This window comes from Lissotriton helveticus, chromosome 4_2 (assembly GCF_964261635.1).
Source record: "Lissotriton helveticus chromosome 4_2, aLisHel1.1, whole genome shotgun sequence".
In the NCBI taxonomy this organism is placed as follows: domain Eukaryota; kingdom Metazoa; phylum Chordata; class Amphibia; order Caudata; family Salamandridae; genus Lissotriton; species Lissotriton helveticus.
Genome location: NC_136064.1, coordinates 127,724,622 through 127,742,753, shown reverse-complemented (window position 1 = coordinate 127,742,753; position 18,132 = coordinate 127,724,622). Strand labels below are relative to the sequence as shown.

General features: G+C 42.3%; 1 pseudogene across 1 annotated transcript in view; it reads right to left on the bottom strand.

Annotated features, from left to right (window-relative positions):
* Window positions 1–17,619, bottom strand: part of LOC144752104 (nicotinamide N-methyltransferase-like) — a 97,049-nt pseudogene extending 79,430 nt beyond the window's left edge. The window contains exon 1 of the transcript XR_013594029.1: window positions 17,472–17,619. The product of XR_013594029.1 is annotated as a nicotinamide N-methyltransferase-like (transcript). The remainder of the gene's footprint in view (window positions 1–17,471) is intronic.
* Window positions 17,620–18,132: the final 513 nt, after the last annotated feature.

The following is an 18,132-nucleotide window of genomic DNA, read 5'->3' as shown; positions in this document are numbered from 1 at the left end:
AGTTTCAGTAGTCACTGCATATGCAGCTACTAACTCTCCTGTACTTGTTCTCATACATGAACCATCCACGTAAAGTGTCAGGTCTGGGTCAGGTAATGCAATGTCCGTCAAGTCTTGTCTTGGCTTTGTCATGATGTTAATAACTTCCACACAATCATGTGTGGCAGGATTTGAGGTAGTCGAGGGTAACAGTGTAGCAGGATTTAAAATGTTGCAGCGTCTAATTTCTATATGTGGCTGAAACAGTGTCAGTTCATATCCTGTTAAACGTGCAATTGTCAAGTGCTGAGTCTGTGTTCGGTTTAAAAGAACTTCCACGGAGTGTGGAACTTGAACTGTCAGGGAGTGTCCTAACACTATGGAATCACTTTGTCTGATAGCTAGAGCTGTGGCTGCAACTGATTTGAGACACGCAGGCAGAGCCTGGGCTACTGGATCTAAGGTGCTAGAAAAATAAGCACAAGGCTTGTGTTGTCCTGCTTGATCTTGTGTGAGAACAGATAATGCTGTACCATCACGTTCAGTGACAAAAAGCGTAAAAGGTTTACTGTAGTTTGGTGTCGCTAGCACAGGAGCCTGACATAAAGCTTTCTTTAATTCATTGAAAACAAGTGTATGTTCCTGGGTCCAAGGGAGGACAGTCGATGTCACTGCCTCCTGTGTTGTCAACTGTATCAGTGGCTTGGCTAGATATGCGTACTGAGGGATCCATTGTCTGCAGTAAGAAGTGAGGCCGATAAAAGCTCATACCTCCTTCTGTGTCTTGGGCTGTGGAAGATGTGCTATTAACTGGATACGGTCAGGTGTCAACTGCCTACCCCTCTTGGACAGTAAGTGTCCAAGGTATACCACTTGCTGGACACAGAATTGCAGTTTGGAAGGGGACACCTTGTGCCCCATGTCTGCCAGGAAATACAAAACTGTCAGTGACGCACGTTCGCAGTCACGTTCTGTACGGGCTGTGATCAATAAATCATCGACATACTGGATCAGGGCAGTGTCAGTTGGCATGTGAATACTGTCTAGTTGTCGTTTCAGTGCTTGACTGTAAATACTGGGACTTTCTGTGAACCCTTGAGGTGCACGTGTGAATTTATAGCTTCTTCCATTTAAACAGAATCCGAAAAGGAACTGGCTATCTGGATGAATGGGGACACTAAAGAAAGTGTTCTTGAGATCAATAACAGTGAAGAACGTAGCTTCGGAATCAATGGCAGTCAATAGGGAAGAGATATCTGGAACCACTGGGTACTGGGGTATGATACATTTATTAAGTTCTCGAAGGTCAATCACTAATCGATAAACTGGAGGTGCATTTGGGTCAGTACGTTTAAGAATCGGGATGATCGGGGAATTACATACATTGGAGTCAGTTTCTACAACCACTCCTTGAGCAATGAGCTCGTCAATGATTTTCGATAAGGCTGCTACAGCCTCAGGTGGCAACTTGTATTGTCGGATTCGGGGTAATACAACACCTTGCTTCAGAGTGACACGATATGGTGTAATGTGCATACAACCTACATCAGTTGGACCTTGCGCCCATAAATGCTGTGGTACATTCAATAATCTTGGATCAAAATCTCTTAACACATAATGTCCTTTAAAATCACGTAAAAACAATCTCACTCCTTCCGGAGAACAGCAAATTACAGCTCCTAATTCTCTCAATGTTTTAATACCAAGTAAATTTTCAGGACATGATTTCGTAAGTAACAAGTCTGTAGTTCGGGACAATGGACCAACTTCTAGGGAAACTGGTTTCGATATTTCATTAACAATAGGCTTTCCTGAAAATCCCAGGGAAACATTTCTTGAGCCTGAGAGTGGAGCCCCTGGAACCTCGTCATGACTGATGGTAGTCCTACTTGCCCCTGTATCAATCAGAAATTTTCTGTCTTTCCCTAATACTTGACTGTGTACATAGGGACCCTCTTGATCTACAGGAACCTCGATGAGAGGCAAGCCAACCTCCCTCTCTAGGCTGTTTCATGAATACTGCTGATATTCTGGATAATCTGACTGTGCGTACTGGTACATCTGCTGTGTAACGTGTTGTGTGGCAGCTATAGGCTGCGGTACTGTAACTGTCTGTTGTGCGTTCTGCGGTGGTTGCAAATTTTGCGGAACATGTTCCTGTCTAGGAAGACGTGGTCTCTCTTTCGTCTTACCGGTAGCTATGTTGTGTTTCAGAACTGCACATTCGTTTATAAAATGACCTGGCTGTTTACAGTAATTGCATGTCCCTTTAACGGGAGCTGCAGAATGACTAGTTTGATTCGTACCCCTCTTCTGACCATCTGCTGGAACAGACTGTGCAACTAGTACTTTTATTTTCGTGTCTTTCATACGTCTCCTTTCGTGTTCCTGTTCTTCTCTGATTCGGTTCTGGTGATACTGTAACATCTGTAGCATTTGGGACGGGGTATTAGCTTGCCAGGTACTCTCGACTTTCAGTACTCGATTTTTCACTTGAGGTAAAGAATTTTCAACTAGTTTAGTAACAAAAAGATGTGGATACGACTCACTACTTGTTTTCAAACCGCTATTAATAATGAAACATTTCTCAAATCTGGAATAAAAATCACTAGTGTCTTCGTCTTGTTTCTGTTTACAGGCTGAGATGGCATCCCAGTCTTCCTTTTTCGTGGCTAGTAATCTTGGCAAGACTTGTATTAACAACTCGGGCAATGCTTTGGCTTTTTCCCCGAGTCCGGTACCTGGGACTCGTGTTTTATTTCGTTCTCTAATGCGGTCCAGTCAATCTTTTTCTCTCCCACCTCCCATTCTTTTTCTTTGAGTTTTTCATATATGCCCGCAGGCAACAGGACCTTTAACATTTTAATGATATCGGGATACGTGTATTCTCCCATACGGAGCATGTCTTTTAACCCTGCTGGATCTTTATCGTGACAGGGGACTAACTTTTTCATTTCCAGTAGTTCTATTTTCGTTATAGGGGTGTAAACAAATACTCGTTCGAGCTCACCCCCCGTTCCCTTAACAGGATGCACTTCTCGCAACGGATTCTGTCTGTCTATGTAGAATGGGGGTGAAACAGGAACAAAATGCGGAGTCAGGAACGTTCTGTATTTGTGGCGTTGTTCTAAAATGACACTAATTAAATCGGTACCTAGACCTTTCCATCGGTTTAGGAGTAACTCGTTCAATACATTATATAATGAACCTGGATCAGAATGCTGACTTTCGTACAGTGTAATGAGGTGCTGGATCATGTACATACCCACCAGTCGCTGCTCGGCTGGGGGCAGTTTCAGAAACATTTGAGCCACTACTTCGTCTGGAAATGTGGTAGAATCACAAGTCCATCGAACTGCTGATCGGGCTAGTTCTTGTTCATGCATGGTACTAAGCTCACTATAACCTATTCTCTGTTTCAGAACTTTATCTGTAGCCTGGAATAATTGTTCAAGAGAACACTGTTCTGGTACGGGAGGAAGAAAAGCTTTCTTGTAGTCTAGGCGTGTGTGTCTATCAAAAGGTCTCGTCTTACCTACATACGCCATTCTGCTTGGATTCTCGTTGTCTACATCTTCGTCTGAAGAGTCATTCTCTTTCTCGGCTATTATTCTTGCTTTCTCCCTCTCGTGTATGTCTAGAATTTCTTTACGAATCTTTCTGTACATCGTTTCTATACTATTCTGTGTCTTGTGTTTTCCGTCTGCTTTATTGTCACTCCACCTTGTCAGGACCTTCATCTCGTCTTTGTTTTTATCAGGATGATCTTGTTCTCTTATTAGACAATTTATCAAAAATTGTAAAATCATACTTTGAATCTCCACTTTCCTGTGTGCCATAGCTTCGTGAATACTTGCTGGTTTCTCCCCTGTTCGAATGAAATGATATATTCTGTCTAAATGTTCTTTCATATCTGGCATGGTAGTCAAAAAGTTTGCAACTCGTCGTAAACGTACGGAATATAATATCATGTGATCTTCGCCTGGCACTGGATCATATCTACAATCAGTAAGGTACTTCTTGAGGGCTTCGTACGTGGCCACTTTTGGCGTACGCTGTAATGCTGCGTCTCTTAGTGTCAGGCGCTTTGTTTGAGGCGGGGTGATAGGAATACCTCCCCCTGCTCCTCCTGAACTAGAATCGTCAATAAATACGGAGTGTGCGGTTGCTGGTAACGTGACTGGTAAAGTAGGTGTACGTAATGTGGGTTGGTCCTGGGGTACTGGCACATGGACAGGATTCCCGGGACCCATGGCTGGAGGCACAGTAATTACGTTATTAACAGGGTGATGGGGTTGAACAGGCGGAGTAGGATTCGGATTTGCATATTCTGGGACAGTGCCGTCTAAATAGGAAGAAAGAAAAATTTCAGCTGCGGTCGGTTTATGACGTAGCTTAGTCGGAACCAATGGTGGCGGTAAATTACAGAGTGTTTCCGGGGTCGCCTTAGGCAAACCCTCGGCGAGAAGGGGATACATACCTTTAATAAGGGCATTTCTTTGTCTGTCTGATTGTTCTGCTCTAACTCGTTCACCTTCTTCTAGTAATTCCCTTTCTTGGGCTTTTTCTGATGATTCCCACTTAGTTCTGCTTTTCTGAATTCCTTTTCTGTTCTTTTATGCGATTCTTTACGCCACAATTCTATGGCATCCTTCTGGGATTGTCTGGCTTTCTTTTTCCATAATGCTTCTTCTACTCTCATGATGCACTCGGCATCCCATGTTCCTGAAACAGGCCATCTATATTTCTCTTTGAGATCTTTGGTGTAGTCCACCCATAAATCTAGATACAGTATGGCATCTAAGCCATGCTTATGATACATGAAATGTCCAGGACTGTCCCTAGGAGGGACAGGAACTGATTCTTCGAGTAACCCTTTTCTGGTTTTTATCTGACGTAACTTTGAAAACAGAGGCATATTTGAACGGACTCGAACTTGAACACAATACACAATGAACACAGTAATGAATAGCAAAACAAATCATTCATACCACGACATCAAAAACACATTAAAAACAGTTCGAACAGATAGTACCTAATACATTGAAAACATAATACTTGAATTTCTCGAGGACAGACTTACTAGAATTACTGGATGCACTGCTAAAACAGTACAGAACATACCGGTCTCATAAAGAGACACGTCATACCGTATCCACCTAAGTGAACACGTCGGACCGGATCTGTGTACCCAAACCCGTCGGACCGGGCACAAATTAATGAACCCGTCTAGATACTTCCCCAGCAACGGTACTCACCGGGAAGCAGAACTGAAGGCCTCGGACTGGACTGGACTGCTACGACGTCTGGTTACTGCTACACACTACGCATGCGCCTCGGGCTTCGGAAACAGGTGGGCCTCCGGATACCTCGGACCTTGCTCTCTCGGCTTGGGCTCTGGTCAGGACGATCCGCCTTCCTCACCGCCTCGTCTGGATGCCGGACCGCAGTCTCCGTCTCCTCCGTGGGCCTGAGGGAGACTTGAAGCAGAAATATCTGCACGTGCACAGTAGGGGTCCGTCACGGCTGTAGAAGGGTCAGGGGGCCTGCGTTACATCGCCGGCGCGTGGGGAAGGGGCTCATCCCTATTCGGGCGCCATTATGTGATAAATAAAGAAATAATTACCGGTACTATTTTTCTATGCATTAACTAGAAAGGATAGCTCAATAAATAAGAGGCAAAATCCGTGGTATCTGAGTCATACGGGCTTTAATCAGATGGCTCGAGCCAATGGACCATTGGGTTCCATCACCTGCAAAGGTTCAGGAAGGGACAGACACAGGACAAAGAGGGACAGCTACTATCTCATTAACATCATACAGTATATATATAGTAAAACAGTATAATTGCATTGAATACAGTAGGCGTAACTAGTGACATACGAAAGATAAGAACATATGGGCGTAAAAAGAAGGCGTGCACAGGGCGTGCACGGAGGTGTGTGATGTAGACGTCACAGAAGTGTCATAAGTGGGTGGATACATGGAGGGGGCTACATGGGCAGCTGGAACCTTTAACCTACAGGTGCGCGCAAACGGGCCATGACGTGTAACTGGGGAGAGCTGGGGGCTCTGACTTCTGGCACTAGAAGAGGAGACTAAAGTCTGGGATGTCAGAACGACCTGTACCTATAGTATATCTGATATCTGGTGTTTGGAGTACATGTTGCTTGAATCTAAAAGTCATCAGGGCAAAGGCTACTTGTCACTAAAGCTAGTGCATGCATATATTTCTTCATGTATTGCATGTGCTATGAATCTTCTATGGATACTAATACAATTAATCGCTTGCATGGAGACAGGAAGACTAGACTGTGGATGGAGATGTTTATACAGTTCGTTAGCTAGGAATGTGAAGCCGGGGAGCTGAACTGATAACTGTAGGCATAACATATTCTTGGCAGGCAGGCAGGCTAGGCCAAGCCGGGCACCGCGTTGCTTGGCAAAGTGAAGGGTCAGGGATGCGGGCGGAGCTGCATCGCTCCTCGGAGTGGTTCAGGAGACTTGAGGCTTGAATCTGGAGTCCGGGCCCTGTGAGGCCTAGAAACGGGTGCATCTCGATGATTTAACGTGCACAATGTAAAGACGTTGGCAACATAGGCCTAATACTTGTTGCTTTCAAGAGGGACTGGATAACTAACATACTAACGTTGGACACAACTATAATTGCGTCTTTATTCAGTCAAGGGGATAAATATGCATATTAATCATGCACATATAACATATGATGGGGAACACGTAGGGACACACAACAGGGCAAAATTCTATTTTCCTCACATTGATTCAAAGGTCTACACACATCTACTCATTCACCCATACAATCACTCATATATGCAGTCACTCATTAATACAACACTATCATATGCACTCATACACCTATACAGACACTCACACAACGTCACTCATCCATGGAGTTACTCATACACCTAGACAATCATGCAAATAATCGATCACACTCCCATTTACTCACCTAGACAGGTATACACACACCACCTCACTAATTTATACAGATACTAACACATACTTATTCTCTTATACAATCACTGATACAAGTACACACTCATCCATACAGCCACTCTCACAACCACTGACTCTCATGTATAGACATTTCTATACTCCAACTCTCGCATACACTGCCTTTTACATATGTATTCACTTGGACATGTACCACTGAGACATCCATTCACTCACCAACACACCCATACACACATTTACCTACCCATACAGCTGTTTCCACATGTATTCTTGAACCCTTACATCCAGTGAATCAACCACTCATAGATCTATGCACAGAGTCACACACTCCCACCACCAACACACACTCAGTCTCTCTTACAAATACTCAGGCAACCAATCAAACACCCATATAGACAGTCATGTAGCTACTGACCAAACCATGTAGAAGCTTACACAACAACAGACTGATACAGACATTCACATAGTCTCATCACTAACCCATGCATTCAGAAAGTCACATTTAATCACTCACTTCAGTCAGTCACGCACATACTAAATCCTCCATCCAGACACTTATTCACCCACTCATTCTTCAATACAACTTGGCATATATATAAAACATATTTAAACTTTATAGAAACACACTGTCACTGGATGTTAGTTATTCACCGAGCCACCCCCAGATCTTCAAGGAGTTTCTTTGGTTTGCAGACATTCACCCGATCAAAGGGTGCATTGCGGACCATAAAAGCTAGAAACACAGACCCCGGTTTAGCCATTCTGTATTTGGCAATCATAAGGTAAAGGTTAAGGTATTGAAATGTAGTGGATTTTCCATCTCGGATCCTGTATTTTCCATCCTAGATTTTTTGGTTGGCCTCTGCCTAATCAGACAGCATATTCAGAATCAACAACCCCAAAACCTTCACTGTCACTTCAATAAGGAATATGGGAGGATAACGGTGTGGGCTGTCCCTATCTTGCTTCTTAAAAATTGGAACAATAGTAGAGGTAGAACAGTGACACATTTAAGACCCTCACTAGGATAGGGCCCATTGAAAAGGTCTGGCTGCATCCAATCAGGTCCTAGTGCCGTATTTCATCAAATCTTAATCTCACCTCATCCAAAGTAAAGGTAATGGGATCAGAAAACTGATCAGGGTTTAGTTCCTTATAGAGCACAGTTCTGCCCATGCTGTGATATTTGAGGTGAGCAGATCTAGGGTGTTGCTGGTGTTGAGAATTCTCTGCTTCTTTTTTTCATAATTTATGCGACACTCTATGCCTGAAAAGGGTATTGTTTTCACGTATACTGGGTGCTCCCTTGTGTCTAGACAAAGGTATACCACTTTGAAGAGCTCTAAATAGAGTGGAGCACTGGGTCAGGGGTTGCTTTTACTCATTTCAGCTTGGCTTGGTTGGTATTTTAACAATTCAAAGCTGTAATATTGTGCCTGGAGTGGTAATTGGCTTTTGTCGTTGTACAGCTCAGCATGGACAGCACTGTGCTAGTCCTGTGCTTAACGACTTTGCTGTAGAAATGGCAAAAGACTTTGTCCATTTACATTTCAGCATGGATGGCAATTCTATGATTAAAGACTTTGATAGAAAATCAGGCATTTGAGGTAAGCAGATATAGTGTTGCGATGTTGAGAGTGCTCTATAAAGGAGCTGCTTTCCACCTAAACTTGAGAACTACCCAGAGTTAGCTGCATCTTTGTTGCATAATGTATGCATCACTCCATGCCTGAAAGGGTATTGTTTTGACTCACAATGGGTACTCCCTTTTGTATAGACAAAACTCTACCTCTATGAAGAGCTCTAAATACAGTGAAACACTGTGTCAGGGGTTATTTTTACTCATTTCAGGTTGGCTTGTTTGATATTTTACAAATTCAAACCTGTAATGTTGTGCCTTGAGTGGAAATTGGCTTTTGTCATTTTACAGCTCGGCATGGACAGCACTGTGCTAGTTCAATGCTTAAAGACGTTGCTAAAGAAATGGGAAAATACTTTGTCCTTTTCTGTCTCAGCGTGGATGACACTGTGCTAATACTATGCTTAAAGACTTTGATAGGAAAGCAGACATTTGTGTTGAGCAGATCGGGAGTGTCACTGGTGTTGAGAGTGATCTATACAGGAGCCGCTTTCCACCTAACCTTGAGAACTACCCAGAGTTCTCTGCTTCTTTTTTGCATTATTTATGTGTCACTCTAAACCTAAAAAAAACATAGGTTTCAGAGGCGCTATAGTTAGTTGGAAATTTCCATAGAAATTCCCCTGTCATAGTTAGTTCAGCTAACTATAACTCACGCGCCCTCAATGCACTGCTGATGACATGATATGGTCAGTGACATCACTCATAACATCACTCATGACGGGAAACATCCTTTACAACGAAACTTTTACAACGCACTACCATTACGACGGAACTTTTACAACGCAAACCATTACAACGCATAGCGCTGGGGGGCGCTCTAGGATAGGGAATGTATTTAATATACTATCCAACACCTTCCCTACTATCCACGGGGACTGGATTTGGAATAGTAAATTAAATAAATCACTATCCAGCGCCTAAAAGCACTATGCGTTGTAATGGTATGCGATGTAAAAACCGCGTTGTAAAGGCATGCGATGTAAAAGTATGCGTTGTAACGTCATACATCCCTCATGACATCTCAAATGACATCACTGATGACATAACTGATGACATCATCCAGTGAATGTGTGTTTTTCTGAAAGTTAAATATGTTTTATATATGTGCATCTGAAGGTCGATGGAAGAATAATAGTGTCTAAATGGTTGATTTTTTTATAAAATTGATTGTATAACTGTATGATTAAGTGTATCTTAGTGAATTCATGGGTTAGTGAGTAATGTTTAAATATATAAATATCTGTATCAGTCTCTCACTTTGAGTATAAGTAGATGCATGGTTTGGTGAGTAGCAACATGAGTGTCTCTATAGGTTATTAGTTGGTTTTATGAGTATCGGTCTGAGTGTCTGTATGGTTTGGTGGGGGTATTACACAGTGCATAGATGCATGAATGATTGACTCCCTGTTTGTATGTGTTGAAGGCAGCATGTGTGCAAGACTGTATGGGTGGATGAGTGTGTGTATGGGTGTGTTAGTGAGTGAATGACTGCCTCAATAGCGTCTTTATGAGTAACCAGAGATGTTTTAAACTAGTGTATGTGAGTTTTGGTGTATATAAGTGGGTATATGTGAGAGTGAGAGATTGGAAGAGTTCCTGTATAAATTAGGCTGTGTTTCTGTAAGTGATTGCTTACGTTTCCGTAGCAGTAAGTGTGGTGATGTGTGTATTACTGTATATGCAATTTAATGGGTGTTTGATACTTTGTTTGCATGTGTGACTATGTGTGTGAGTAACTATCGATGAGTGTCATTGTGTAAAAGGAAGTATAGGTGTATGAGTACACATGATGAGTGAATACATGTATGATTTACTGTATAGGACTATTGGTGAATGAGTGGATGTGTACATAGATCTTGGGATGACTATATAGGTGTGTTGTAAGTGGTCTTGGTATGTCCAAATGTTAGTTTCTATTTTGAGTGTGTGTTATATTAGGGTGAAAGGAGGTCTGCCATTCCATTACAAGGATGATGACATGATGTCATCAGTGATGTCATTTGAGATATCATGAGTGACGTCACTGACCATGTCATGAGTGATGTAATATGTGACGTCATCAGCAGTGCATTGCGGGCGTTATAGTTAGCTGAACTAACCATAAAGGGGAAATTTCTATGGTTTTGTACGAGTGAAAAGTCCAACTAACTGAGACACCCCTGAAACCTATATTTTTTTCAGTGACTTTCTAAGGTTTTTTAAATGCTAGTTTCTACCAATGCCTACAGAGTTACGACCTGTGAAGAAAGAAGAAAAAACACACAGAAAGAAGCAAAATAAATGCAGAAAGAAGCAACAGAAATCATCAAAGATGAGGAGAAGTACAGGAAGAAGGAAGATGTGCAGAAAGAACAAACAGAGGAGCAGAAAGAGGTGTTGTATCAAAATCATCCTGTACCCTCAACTTTTTCAGATGGGTACTGCTGTTAACTCTGACTCTGACTAACCAGGCCTAGAGCCAGTGCTATGCTAAAAGACACTTAGAATACAATGAAAATACCTACATACACTAGGAAACACTATGCATTGGGGTTCCACTGTGATTAGCATGACCTCCTCGGTAAGCCCCTAGTACATATTAGGACAGGGGGATTAAAATTACCTCTTAGAATGTGCCACAGGGTGCGTTTGAATCCTGAGGGTCCCTGGGGTCCGAGTAGCCCACTCGGTACCTCCAGTAAGCACCACAGATCTGCGTTGCAGAGAGGTGTAAAAAAGGGCACATACTGGCAGCACCTAGTGGATTAGTTGTTCCCAAGGGTCACTCAGTTTTGAAGGGGAAGTATTTCCCCAACTTAAAACGTGCCACAGGGCGTGTTTGCACACGTCACCTCAGGCCCCATTCTCTCCCTTCACCACTGTGTAAACGCACCCTGTGTCAGTTGTAAGTTGAGATATTAAGTCCCTTTGAATCCCAAGGGTCCCTAGGCTTAAACTAGCACACTAAGGGCCAGATGTAGGTAATCCCAGATTACTGATTCTTAAATAACGAATCATACTGATTCGGTATTTAAGAACTGGCAATTGGGATTTAGGTAATTTTACCAATTTTATTTCCGAATCGGTATGAATCGGTAATTACCGAATCGGTATTTACCCATTCGGTAATTGCCATTCATTCCTATGGGCCTATGGAGAGCATGGGACTCATGTCTGAGCATACCCAACCAACTCGGGGTGACAAATGCAAAACAACAGTTAATGGACAGAATGCAGAACAATGTCATACATTCTCCCCAGTACAGAGATCTGGGCCTAAATCCATCGTGGGATGGGTATGCTCAGACGTGAGTCCCATGCTCTCCACACCACTGGAGTCAAGCTATCCTGGCTGAAGACGGCTGATAGCCAGAAACCGGTCCTAGGATGCTTGATTCCGGTCCAGAAAAGACATGGCTTGGCAGTTCGGGCTGGACAGTTCCCATGAGGTACAGGGTCAATGCTGATTTGCATATGGCCACGTCTGAACTGGGGTGGTGTGGAGTGCAAAATAACAATGGATTTAGGCCCAGATCTCTGTACTGGGGTGAATGTATGACATTGTTCTGCATTCTGTCCATCAACTGTTGTTTTGCAGCTGTTATCCTGAATGCATCTAACAGCTGGAAAAGTATTTTTAAAGTCTTCAAAGACATAGCCAACTCATCCTGTACTAACAATAAGACTCCTTGGCCGTCTTTTTCTATAATAAAATTAACACTATTATCAAGGGATTGGAAAAAAGCAGTCTGACTGATATGAGTACTGGCCCTCTATCGGCCAGGCTGGAGGTTGGGCGAGTGAAAATGGAGACCCAAGATTAGCCGCCCTGTCTGGACCACTTCGATCCCCTGAGGTGTTTGAACAAATTGCGCTCAGTGTGTCCCCTGGTTCTCCTTTAGACCCTCTTCCACACAGGGTCTGGAAAGCGCTGGGTGCTGAGCTCTTTCCCCCTCTCAGACAGTTGTGTAATCAATCTCTGAACAATGGGGTGGTCCCCTCCTGTTGGAAGCAAGCAATCATCTCCCCCTTATTGAAAAAGCCATTGTTGGACCCAGCCTGCCTCAAAAACTATAGGCCAAGCTCACTCCTGCCCTACCCAGTGAAGATTGTAGAACGGGTTGTGAGTAGAGCACTCTCCCAGTTTCTTGAGGGCAATGATCTGCTGGATGAGGTCCAGTTTGGCTTCCGCCCAGAGCATGGAACTGAGACTGCTCTGCTGACCGTGTTAGACGACCTTCGTATGCGCGCAGACAAGGGTCAACATGCCACCCTGATCCTTTCAGATCTTACTGCCACGTTCGACACGGTCAATTACCCGGTCTTCTTCAAATGACTGGAGGGCATTGGGGTAGCTGGGCAGGCACTAAAATGGTTCCACGCCTATCTATCCGACAGACGTTAGGCTGTGTCCCTCTACCCTTTTCAAACTAACTTTATCAAAGCCCATCATGGTGTGCCGCAGGGATCTGCGATCAGCCCCATTCTTTTCAATGTTTATATCTGTCCTTTGATGGACATGATCAGATCTTTTAGATTAGGGGTAGTCAACTACGCAGATGATACCCAGCAGATTCTGTCACTGGAAGGGGACCAATCAACTTCCCTAGAGAACTTCCACAGTTGTATGCGGAACGTGACTCAGTGGCTGAGCGACACCTCTCTGCAATTCAATGCACACACACAAATGAAATTCTCTGCATTCAGAACGGGAGGGTGCCACTGCATCCCCCGGCTGGTCTCTGGTATTGTCACATGGAACCCCCTCCGCTGCCATCCAAGTCTGTTCGTAACCTGGGGGTCCTATTTAACGAAAAGCTGAAATTGGAGACACATGTCAGTAAGACCTTGGGGATGTGTTTTTCCCTTATTAGGGCTATGAGGAAGACTCTCCCTTTGCTTCCTACACATACACGCTCACTGATAGTCCGGAACGTGATTTTGAGTAGATTAGACTACTGTAACTCCCTGCTGTTGGACTCCCCTAAGTTTCTGACTGGCAGGCTACAGAGAATCCAGAATGTGGCAGCTAAGTTGGCCTTGTCACGTCCACAACACTCCTCTTCTTCTCAGGCCCTTGTGGAGCTGCACTGGCTCCCCATAGTGCAGAGAATTCATTTTAAATCACTCTGTGTTGTGTTTAAAGCGCTTCGTGGACTGGGGCCTCTACTATTACAGAGTAAATTTGACTGGTATGTTCCCTCCCGCTGTCTCTGCTCCTCTTCAGCTTTTCTAGTGAAAATTCCCCCAGCCAGAAGAGTCAGGTTGGGAGGTCAGGCTTCCAGTGTCGGGGCTGCCAGACTCTGGAATAAGCTGCCCCTAGAGCTGCGACAGATGAGTGACCTCTTGCCTTTCCGCAAACAAATAAAAACCTGGCTCTTTCCCACAAGCTAATATTTTTTCCATTTAGCCTCCGATGTCATTCTATTACCCCCCTCTTTTAGCCCCAGGATGCATGCTTGGGTTACAGTGCGCTTTATAAGTTTTGCTTACCATTACAATTACAATTACAATTACATGTTCCATTTAAGAGAGGGCTTGTCTTGGCAATTTGGGATGGACTTTTCATATTGAATCAGTGCCAAGAATAATTTGCACACAGATGGGACTGGACACATCTGATGTGGCATGGTAAGCAATATAGCAAAGGCACAGAATATTACCCCGAGTGATTGCCAGTGGGAAGACTAACTGCAAAAACTCCTGTCATGGTCTTTAGCGTGTCTTCTGTGTCATTATTGTGCCTGCAACATTTTGGGAGAGCTTCATTGCTCAGTGTCCACAGGTCCCATGAATGCCAGGATCTTCAGAGCATCACACACAGTGGTGTCCCTGGAGCATAACAAAAACACATACTTAACCCTGTATCCAGGGAGTGTTTCTACTGGGTGTGAGGTCAATATTTCTACCCACAACAGGTTTTACATGGCTGTGGGAAAGAGAATAAGGGCTCAGACAGTATGCTCTAAGTTGTGTGGGCTGTGTAAGGTGCTTCCTGAAACAGCTCCTATTACATTGGGGGATCAGAGGTTGCTTTCCATCAATGCAGGGCTCGGTCAACAGAAATCTGGTGGTCCCCCGACACTAAATAGGGAAGGCAGGCAATCAGTTAGTCAAATATATTCAAATAAATTAGCATTATTTTTCTGAAGTATACAAGACAAAAAATCCCTCACAGAATAAATATTGTATTTATTAATATATATTACTACTTATTATAAGTGATGTATAGACATAATTTAAAGTAATTCAATTATATTTCAGAAAAACCTAATGTCACCTTGAAAATAAAATTAAAAAATGTTGTTAAAATAATTTATCATAAATGATATGTTGTTTCAGATAATTTTTAACCATTAAATACGATTATGTACATTTTACTTTTATTTTAAGTAAACACGTTTTTTTAAGTCACAACCATCATTATTTTCTATGGGAAGGTGTTCAGTTTCAGTGGTGGGCCATGTATGGTGCTGGACTTACAACTGTTCCTTTCTGGCTGTAGTAACTTTTCACTGTTTCAAGGGTTATGGAAAAGTAAGACTACATTTTTGAATAATTTTACAGTCCGTTTTTGTTAATACCCGTAATCAATAAATACACAAAATTGTAGGAGTACGTTCTACTAGAGGTAAATTAACCTTTCTGAATCGGCTGAAGAGGGGAGTGATTCGATTGTGGACTGTGGAGGCTGGAATCAATACGTACAAAATCGAAATGGGAATGTTGCCTCCCAGACCATCACTCAAAATTCACTCTCATAGAAGAAGCCAAAAAGGTGTTCCTTCTATGGACTTTGATTTGATCCACTATTATTTAAATATTCAGCCCAAGTTATACACTCATATGTATCACACCTTTATATGTGACGTGTCCATTATTGATTTGTAATGATTCACTGAAGCTGTTCATGAATCTTAGCATTTTTTCTTTGCTTGATTTTGGTGGAAACAGACATTTGTAAGGAAAACATCATAACATTTATGGACATAATAACAAGAGATAAAACTTATATGAATAACTGACATCACAGCATTTCTTGGATACATGTACAGGGTTAATTCAAAAGACAATTAATATGCAGCAAGGATATCTTAAATACAGTTCATGACTTGAAGTACGAGCGTGCAACAGAACATATACAGTTGCCTTCCTGGTGTCCTCATTAGGGTTTTCATAGGGACCTTTACCACTTGCGCCCCCTTGTGTGTAGTGATAAACGTTACTACTGGCCCTGATTATAGTTAGGGTCAGAGCATGAGTTTATACCAGGATGGCTCGGATTCCATCACTCATTGGTACTACTATTGAGCCTGAGGAACATTTTGTGAAATGTCTTCATCAGGGCAGATGTTTTTTTTTGGGACACTGTGTGAAACGATTACTATTGTGTATTGCTCCTTGTATGCCAAAAGTATTTGAAATGTGTAGTGTGAATTCCTCTTGTTCTTAAAGCTTGGTAGGGGATGTACCGTTTTGCTAGATGCTTTGTCACCACCTTGTTTGTTGTGTCTAGCTAATTTCTTCTTCCCAGTGCAGGTCTGGTCATTGAGTCCTGCATGGTGATTGGACCTGAAACAGGAGTAGGATGTGTTCCAGAGGTAGACAAAAGCTTGATCTCTGATTTCCTGTAGCTTGAATGGGGAGGGAATAATACCTCAAAGTTTTTGGTGTCTGGTTCCTTTGTCTAGGTTCAGGAGCCTAAAAGACAGTAAGGGTTTTCTTGTCAACAAGTTGATCAGACCAGTAGGAGGATAATACCATGATAGAGTCCAGGGTGTGCTTTTGGGTTTGTCCACCATCATTCCTTCATGCTAGCCCTAGTGTGGGCTGTGACTAGTGAAATATATATTATAGCAGAACTTACAGTGATACCATTTTTTGGGGAAGCATGCATTATTTTTGGTGTCATCAGAAAACTTGTCCAAGTGGTCCTCAGCTGGCCAGTTTCTATGCCCATGTGTATCACTGGGCCTCATTGGTCTCTTGAATGAGGTCTGTGTGTAATAGTTTCATTGGGGCAGGTAGATAACTAATCAGTGTGGTTCCCCTATTGGTGTTGGTCTGGAGTTTGTTGCGACACAATGTATGTTATAAGGTGTTATCTCTTACGCATTTTGTGCAGTAATTTAATAGTACTGCTAAGATTAGCTAAACACGTTTAACTTCCATTCAAATTAGAAGTGATCTAACACACTATCCCAATATAACACAACATCTAAATATGTGACAATAGAAAACCACAGCCACCTCTAGAAAGGTGGCAGGCTGATATACCTTTGAATGCATCCCTTGAACGGGCACTATGTATCCTCTGGGCAAGCTAAAGGTTATGGGGGTCTAGGTTTTATGTCCAATGTGATGTTGAGTCTAGTTTACATGATCTAAGGTAAAATACCTCCAACTGTGCATATATGCTCAGGCATAACTGTCTTATCATGAAATAGTGAGATAAAAAGAATTCATTAAAACAACTAGGGTAATATATTTGTTTATTGCATTCATGAATCATCAGAATTTTAATGTCACTAATATTTAATGGGATAAGATCTGTAATACAATTTGTCTCTTCTCAGTCTCTGGTGCATTCTAAATATTGAGTTGCAGAAACAGCCTCCTGTGTTTTATTACATTTCTCTATTATCAAAATCTAAATTATTTGTGCAGCATCAGGGAAAATAAGTGGCATTATTGCCGTCCACTTTGCTTTTTTAATACAAAGTGTAGAAGAACCCATGGATGAATGGTAAATATTGATATACTTTACAATGTACTTTTCATTATCAATGTGTTTTTGCACAAAGCACAATAATTTATATTTGATCATTCATGTCAATTGCTTATCCCAGCTTCATTCACAACATAATATAAAAATACGTTTAAGATTAAAAAAGACCTGAGGAGAAGATTTTGTTGAAAGAAGGTAACATCCGTTTAATCGCATCATCAAGGAAGGCAGAATCCTTTGCCATGAACGCAGTCACCGGCGCAGTCGCATCCAAGTATCTATCAAGGAGCTCTTGCGGCTCAGAAAATGATGCCATGTTCAATGATGGAAAGTTTCAAACTTTACTTCTTCTGTGTGTGCGCCTATTCTTATATTAAATCATCTGAATTGCAAATTTTTCATGAACAAAAGTCAGTGCGCTCCAAACCTTATTCCAAATTCCATTTTTCTTTGATGTTAGCGGAGTCATGCTTATACATATTTAGAATCCTGTTTACAAAGCATAATGCTATAGAGTGAGCCACACGTCCCATCACCTAAATTGAAACAGATACAGCAATGCAATTTCTGCCACTACAGTGACAAGGATTTTTAAAACATGCACTTGCTATTCATTCTTCTAACAAGCTCGGTTTTGGGCTTTTAGTTTTTAGTGTTTTTTATTGTCCAATGAAATTATCAGTATCACAAAAATACACAAAACATAGGCCCTAATTACGATGTCAGTCAGATGAGAGTACGACTAGCATTGTATCAGGACAGCCGGACAAGGAGTCGGAAGTCCTGCTTCCCCTATTATGATGGGGCCACCTTAACGCTGGATGGAGAG